The following is an 8780-nucleotide window of genomic DNA, read 5'->3' on the forward strand; positions in this document are numbered from 1 at the left end:
AAGATTTTATGGCTGTGAGAAAATGAAGGCTTGAGTTGGAGTTCCCCACTACCACCATGTACAACACTAGCCACGTGAGCAGCTCTCAGTCCAGAACTGTGGGAGTAGAGACAGGCTCTGTGGGAGAGCCTGTCTGAAGGGGGCAAGGTACAGAAGGATAGAGCAAAACACTTGACACCTTCCTCTGCCTCCATGCACACACCAGCATATACCACACACACATACACACACACACACACACACACACACACACACACACACACACACCACAATTTTTAGCATATTTTTTAAAGTATTTTATTCAACAATGTTAACTCTCAAGGAATTCTATGGACGTGATTTCTGCAATAAATACTGATTTATTTTTAAATGTATTCTTACTGTAGAAAAATGCAGATGCTGCTAACTACAGTTATTTTATAGTGTACAGTTCAGAACATTAAGTAGATCCACAATGCTGTGTGTCCATCTCTACTGCCTAGTTCAGAAATTCACTTCCTTAATGCAAAAATTCCATTCATTTGAAGCTTTCATTCTCCAGTCTCCACTCCTGATCCTGGTCACCCCCAACTTTATTTCTGTCCCCATAGATCTTCCCTTACTGACAAAGTTTACATTTTATGTAAACGATATTGTGCAAGATGCTGTCTTTGTTTTCTGCTCATTCACAAGTAGTGTATTTAACAAGTCATATTGTGGTATATATCATAGCACCACTCCTTATGGGTGAATAGCATTCTACCACAATGATCCACCACACTGTGTTCATTTATCTAATGATTCTATTTGGGCTGTTCTTAACAATGTCTAGCATGTGTATATAGTTTGCACATGTGTGAGCTCACATGGGTCCATGGGTACAAATGCACATGTGTACATGTGTGTACAAAAATCCAAAGTTGATGTTGATACTTTCCTTGGTTACTCTCATTTTATTTGTTGAGGCAAGGTTTTTCACTGATTCCAGCTAGACTATAGTAGCCAGCTTGCCTCAAGGACCCCTGGGTTTGAACAATCTCAACTTCAGTCTTCATACTTGTAGGACAAACACTTTATCCACTGAGACGTCTCCTAGCCAATTTCTAACTTCTGCCCATTGTAAAGTGTGCACAATGCTGCACCTTTCCAAAGCTGCTTCCCCAATGGAAAGGGGAAAATATTTCTCAGATATTTGTCCTCTTTGGTTTAAAATAGACAGCAGACAATAGTTTGATACATGGAGATGAAGTGTATAGATTTGTGACACACACAAAAGAAGCATAAAATCTAAAAAGTGGCCATCAAAGCAAACTTAGACTTCCCTTAGTCATGGAAATAAAAATCTAGCATAAACACACGCTTCTCAGCCAAGAGCAGCTGTTGATCTTATTAGTTCAGGCTAATCAGGCTTCTGTTACGACAATAAGTAGGGCACATCGCATCTGTATGATTAAAATACTTATAAAATATTCTATTTCTGGAAAAATCCCCCCAATAAATCATATTTTCCACTTCTTAACCCTGCCAAAAGTTCAGGGATGTGGGGCAGTGGGAGGGCCCCTCCTCCCGCACTGCCTTCCTCAGAGCACAAGTACAATAACTAGCTCCTGCCCTTCCCCTGTTTAGAGAGAGATGATTTTTGTTGGTTTAGGTCATCCGGGATCTCCAGATTTGCATCAACTAATTCTTCCTGTGCGGCTGGAGGGAGCCGGCTCTGGAAGCTCAGAAACACAACTTCTTACAAAGTCAGAGCACAGAAGCCGGCACAGTGAAGCTTCCTTCAGCAGCCAGTGCCTGACACCAGAGAAAACAAAGCAGGGTGAGGTTAAGAGAAAGTGGTGATGTAGCTGAGGGCTGGAGACTCAAAGCCACCCAGAGCTTGATGCAATCGTTCTCTGCCCCACACTACAGCCTGCCCGCCCTTCACCACTGCTCACGTTTCCCGCGTTCTCTCACTTCCTCAAATCCCACCACTTCTCCTATGGTCTTTTTCTAAAGCAAATACTGAACAAATACTGCTTTTTCCAAACAGGCTTTTTCCTTCAGCAATGGTTTTTATTGTCTACCACTTCCCTTTCCTAAGCCCTTGCAGATCATCTGCGTGGATTCATAAGACAATCTCTTTTCCATTCTCCTTGAATGAATTCCTCCACTCTAAACTACCTTCCACTTTCTTACCTGGATACCACACACCGCATTGCTCTGACTATACTGGTGCTTTCTTTGAGTTTCTTCTAGGGAACTTGAAAATCCCTAAGTGCCATCAAGAGAAATACTAATCCACTCTTGGCAGAACAGCTTTGAGTCCTTCACACTCTGATGCCAGATTACTCTCCCAAGCACACCTGCCTTGGGCACACAACATGACCTACTCCAGATATACACCATGAACCCTCAGACATGAATGTCTTTCTATGTGCCATCTGTCCCAAATGCTTTTCCTCAACTAAATATGGGAGAAGTTCTTCAGAGCGTAGTCCTCCCCTTCCTCCTCCTCCCTGGACTCTCCCCACTTCTCCATTTCGCCCACCCCCCATCCCAGTGAATTCAAGATTTGTTGCTGTGTTGGATGACAGTATGGTCTACCTCAGCAGTCTAATAATTTCTAGAGTGTTCTCCCTCCCTTTGTTTTAGTTCTGGGAGCTAACTTCAGTGCCTCTCCCACGATAGAAATTGTACCATTAGCTTTAGTCCTTTTTTGCATTTCTTTGTGACAAGTTCTCATTAAATTGACTGAGCTAGCCCTCAGTTCATTCTGCAACCCAGGCTGGCCTCAAGCTAGGGATCCTCCTGCCACAACCTTCTAAGTAGCTGAGAGTTAAGGCCTTCTAGAATATGCTTGATCATAGATTTTGATCATTTGATTTTGATATGTATGACAGAGTTCCCAACACATTAAAAAAAAAATGGTCAGTGTTCTTAGCATACACCAAAGGGAAAGCTATTCTATATTCTAAGCCATTCTTCCTTTTGAAGAATAGCTAGTTGATAAAATCAGAGTTATTTGGTCTCCAATTTTATCATGTGGTCAGTAGTTGGAATCCCAGTCTTTTTTTCCAAGCTTGCAGCAGAAATTTCTTGGACAGTGATGCAGGAGATTGAGAGGATTAATCCAAACTTTTTAAAAACAAAGTTATCCCTTCCTTTTTTTGTTTTAGAAACAAAAACCAAAGCCATCAAATCTTGATTGACACCATCAGGGAAAAATCCTCTTTTGTCTTGTATAATCCAGTGTTTTTGTTAAGTAATTTCAGCGTAAGAGAGAGGAAAGGGCTCTTTGTATGGGATTCCAGAGGCATTCTGCCCAAGAAAATCTGATTAATTTGAATAGTAAACTTGGAGTCTCAGGACTCTCCTCATGAAAGCCCTTCCTAGTAGAAGGGTTCCTGGAAGAAAGCTGCCTCTGCTTCTGCATGGAAATCCCACTTCATCCCACCTTCACCACCCTGGACAAAAGCAGTTCCTGATGCCATCAGCCTTGAGTATCTTTAAAGAGGAAAACTTAATAGTAGTGGCTTGACAGTGAAACATAATCTTCACTCTCTTGACATCTGTAATGGCATTGTTCCTTACTGTGAAACACAAATATAACAGAAGGCACATTATAACAGAGCAATAACTCGTATTATCCTTTAAAATTAAAGCTAAACAAGTCGCACGGGTAGTTCCCTCATAAAGCAGCCCCAAAGAATTTACCTGAGTTATTAGAGCTGTGTGTATTATTGTAGAATGGTATTGAAGAACCACAGTGTCATTTACGACAAAATAAAATCCCTCCTGTCCAGATCCTGCAGGTTATGCCTCTCACTGGAATTCTTTCATGAAATGTGGAGGTTGATTTAAATAGTGCAGTCTAAAATTGAAATAGAAACCTTAAGAAATGGATTAAGATGCAGGAAGATTAGAGGAAAGCCCACAAAGCTAAAATACCAGTAAATGAATCCTGCCTCCAAAGGTTTAAAAAAAAAAAAGGTCCATTATAAATGAGTGTCCCTTTTAGTGAGTGGACTGAATCAGTGTGCGGGCCTGGATAAAGGGAACAATGGGTACCTCCTGACACCAGGCTGTGCGTCTGCTGAGCATCCCCCAGTGCAAATGTTGGCACTGTGTGGGTATTTATCGCACTTCTATAAAGTCCTAATGAGCTCCTTGGTGAGAGTGAGACCCTGTGCCGTTTCACACTGTGCTCAAGACCTCCAAGCTTCATGGGGTCAAATCTAAAGAAAGGGTAATGGACCATGAGGTCCAGCTTAATAGACCCGATATTAACACAGCAGCAAGAATGTCACCAAATGCAAAGTTTAGGGCAAGCAATGAATGAAGTATTTGTTACACTTAAATAATATACAAAGGTTATAACAGAGTAGTGGCACTATATCAATGTCATCATTGCAACACTTTGAAAGTCTGCCATGTATGAAATAACCCTGCCATGCATCTTTTGGTTACAATAAATGAATTTGCTTTCCAACAGCAAATAATAAATTAGAACAGAATGTTCTGCAGCTGCTGTGACTATCTGCAATTACTTTTAGATATTGAAAAATCCCTTGCCTGTATAAATTATGAAGTTACTATCAGCATCTAGCACTCATATAATGGAAGTGCATTGTCCCCTTCATGCCATTTATGCACTTTTTAATGTTTAAATGCATGCTATCTCAGAAATGAGGCAGAAGGATTTGTAACAGTGCTCAGACTTCTTTGGATAGCAGAGAGGGTCCTTGCTTTGACATGAATAGCACACAACCCCTGTGAGCCTTTGATCACAAGGCAGAAGCACTTATGCAAATAAAGGACTTTTCATCTTCTTCCTTTCTCCATGTGTTCTTGGCCATCACAATAACCCTGCTTGCTACACAGTGAATCTTCAGAAGCTGTGGTGTAAACCATTGACTTGGGCCCAGAAAGTCCTGTATCCCATGAGTTAACATTAAATACAACCTCCTTCTTCCACATAGGCAAAACTGGGAAAACCTAGAGGCAAGGGCAGGTAAAAGTATTTCTATAGGTTTGCCCATTATGTTTTTATTTCCTTTTGGGTTCATTAAACAATTTTCTTTAGGCTAAAAAAAAAGGGGGGGCTATAAACTATTTGAGATCAAGGACCATATCTTCCCTTCTGTTTTATTTCTATTCCCAACATCAGAGAGACCACCAACAGCACCCTCAATACACTCCTACCTGATAAATAAATATCATGCATTACTTACCAACCCCCCTTTTGTCCCATGACTTTATTGTAAAAAACTAGATTTCATCTAGGAAATGTGGACAGTTTATCATCAAACTACTGAGCTAACATAAACTGTCAAATGGATTTCTAACTGATGTTTCTACTTCATTTTGCGTTATAGATTTGAATTTCAGGAGGTAGCCATATCCACTAATTGCTTGTGATTATTAGATCATCACTCTCTTATATTTAGAAAGTAGACCAGGTTGACAAAGAAATGTCCGGGATGTGAAATGGGGATGACTACAAAGCAAAATGCTCCTGAGCTCTTCAGCACTGTGGTTAACTGTCATCATGTCTTTTTGTTGGTGTAGTTGCTGGGTTTTTTTGTTTTTGTTTTTGTTTTTTGTTTTTTGTAAGACAGGGTTTCTCTGTGTAGCTCTTGTTTTCCTGGAACTCACTCTGAAGGCCAGGCTGGCCTCAAACTCACAGAGATCCTCCTGCCTCTGCTTCCCAAGTGCTGGAATTAAAGGTGTGCACCACTGCCACCCAGTATGTCTTTTTGTGACTAACAAAGCTAGAAAGAAGGATGTGATCATTTTACTTTTATTTGTTACCATATTATGGGAAATACATAGGAATTTTTATATATAAAAACTATTTTTTGTTAATATGTGAAAAACTAAAACCATTTAACGATTGACACTGGTGACCTTGAAAAAGTCCTGGGAGCTACCTGAAGGTACATAACTCAAGAATGACAAAGCTCTAACCTGCCTGAAGACATCATTCTACCCACCTGCCAGAAGACTTAGATTGCTGTCTCCAGTCACTGCTGTGCTTTAAGACATCATTACGGAAGATGTGATTCTTTTAATCAATAACACCATTCTTTTGCCAGTATCTATTAGCCAAGAGCAGGACACAGCCAAGCAGACGGTGTGAGCCAGAACTACAAGCACAAACTTAAAGGAGGATGTAAAGGAAATCTGGAGAGTTCGGAGGCCTTAAAGACACCAGACCTGGAAAGAAGATACAACACAAGTGGGTAGAGAGATGCCCAAGAATGCACCTGTTTTGGAATTGGGCTCAAAGTCTGGTTCTGCCTATGTGAAAATTGTTTATAAAGATTTCCCAACAACTAGATTTTCTTAAAGGAATTTATGTTAATATTTCCTGTCTTACACATGCAAAGGCCAAGTTACATTCTAAAAGTAATTTGCTTCTTCTGAGATCCTTTTGGAACCAAAATCATCACAAATGTTAGTAAAGAGGTACTGGGGTACATCTCAGATGAGATGAAACAAGAACTGGATAACTGGATATTTTGATCTCAGTACACACACACACACACACACACACACACACACACAAACACACACACTCACATACATGCCACAATCTTAAAAACACAACTGAAGAAAAGAAAAGTAATACTTGAAGTGACTCCAAAAGACTTTATTCACTAAAATAACCTTAGTTCCACAGCAAACCTGACGGGATACCCCTATCTACACGCCCCCTTCCTTACACACACAGCCCCCTACTGTCAGCATTCCGCACCAGTGATCCATGTGGCACATTGTTATAAATCAGTCTGTAGTCACATTATAGTTCAGTTCTGCTTTTTGATATTCTGTGATTTCAATGTGTTACCAAAATGGCAGTGGCAGATTGAAGCAGTGATGAAATAAATAGACTCATTACAAAAACAAAGTTGAAGTGTCATAACTGATGTAAAAAAAAATAGTGTCCCTATATACAGCACTGAGAAAATATGGGGCTTATCCTGTTAAAGTGTTATTAATAGCCCTTCCCTAGCAACAAACTTCTCTCAATCCACAGTTAGGCTGAAATGGTGACCAGCACACTCCTTTGCTACATTGAAATCTGTCTTCCCTAAATAGCCTTGGTTGTACCTACACCAGTGGTGTCAAAATATTATTTTTTTAATCCATTTTAAATGTTTTCATACAACATTTTTACACTTTAGGAAATTAAACTTTTTAATGCAACCATGGTCTGGTAATTAATGAAAGCTGAGTATATAGTTAAAGATTTACATAAAAAAATAAATAAAATATGAGGTTTCATATTTTTCCCTAAAGATGGTTCTTTTTGTTGTTTTGTTTTTATTTGTTGCTTTTTATTGTAATTAAAATATTTATACACCCTTCCCTTTTATAACCCCCCATACCTCCCAGTCCCCTCACTCCCTTTCTAATTTGTGGATTTTTTTTTCTTTGATTAGTGTGTGTGTGTGTGTGTGTGTGTGTGTGTGTGTGTGTGTGTGTGTGTGCGCGCGCGTGCATAAATACACATAAAGCAACCTGTTAAGTATGCTAAATGTTGTTTGCATGGTTTCAGGGCCAGTTAGTTTCCATTAAATAACTAGTTAGGGTGCTCATTCCTAGGAGAAACTACTTCTGCTTTCTCAGGAGTCCTTAGTTGTCTATAGTCCATTGTCCAAGGGTTAGGCCCCATGAGATTTCCTCCATTCCATGTTAGTGTATCTGTTAGGTAGCCATATTGTTGAGGTATCATGGTTTTCAAGAGACACAATGTCCCAGCAGACTTCCTGGTCCTCTGGATGTTATAGTCTTTTTTCCTTCTCTTTTTTAATGTTCCCTGAGCCTTTGGTGCAGTGGCTGTTCTGCAGACATTCTTTTGTGAGTGGGCACCCCACTATCAGTTTAACCCTATGCTGTGAACAGTTGTGCCTTTTTTTTTTTTTTTTTAAGTATAAGTCCCATTTATTTTTCCAAGGTGTTTTTTACTTCTGTCTTCACGAAGCCATCTCTTTACATGGGTTTTGGAGGAGGTCATGGCGCAGCACCAGCAGGTCTAAATCGTGGCGGGGGTGTTCGGTCCTTCCGGGCTTCTCGAGATCGATTCCTGACTGCTTTGCTATGGATGGCACAGCTCACACAGTAGTGCAGCTTTACATAGAGCTTGGGAAGTACGTAGGCGTCGAAGACGCTTGCTTCGGATATGTCCCTGACGGCAGCGGCCTCCACGATGTTGCAGATGACGAACTTCTTAATGGCCTTGTCCTCGGGCACACACCGGGCGCAGTTCGTGCAGCGAACCCTTCTTGGCACGCCCGTTGTTCCTCCTTTTTTTGGTTATCTTGGAGCCAAGACCGGAAAAGAGGATCCAGTTGTGCCTTTCTATAATAGTCTTCACTTGCTGTACGAAGACATACATTTCTTTGATGGGGAGTGAGAGCTTCACTTTTGGTATAAGGATAAATACTTAGAATTCAGTTAGGAATTATGCAGTTTTAGCAAATTTTCAGTTGTAGGGGGTCTTCAAAGATCCATGATCTCACTGGCCCCAGGTAATTGGCTAGGTTTCTAGTCTCAGGCATGATTTCCCTCCTGCTGAGCTAGCTTTAAGTCCAATTAGAGAGCCATTGGTTTACCTCCAGGATATGAGTACCATTGTAGCACGGTATCTTGCCATGCTGGTCATTATTGTGGATCATAGAAACCACAGCTGGGAAGGACCATTGACTGTTTCCCTTGCACCTTCTGAAATTATGAAAGCTACAGGAGATAAAGAAGCTTTTGGGTTAGATTCTGCTCAACTCTTCCAGGTCCCATGTCTGAAGTATGCAGATCTT

At 40.6% G+C, this 8780-nt stretch overlaps 1 pseudogene; it reads right to left on the bottom strand.

The window, feature by feature from the left end:
• Positions 1-7888: 7888 nt before the first annotated feature.
• LOC127225641 (40S ribosomal protein S26-like) lies at positions 7889-8362 on the bottom strand (annotated as a pseudogene).
• Between the last annotated feature and the right edge of the window lie 418 nt (positions 8363-8780).

Source organism: Phodopus roborovskii, unplaced genomic scaffold (assembly GCF_943737965.1).
Source record: "Phodopus roborovskii unplaced genomic scaffold, PHOROB, whole genome shotgun sequence".
Lineage (NCBI taxonomy): Eukaryota > Metazoa > Chordata > Mammalia > Rodentia > Cricetidae > Phodopus > Phodopus roborovskii.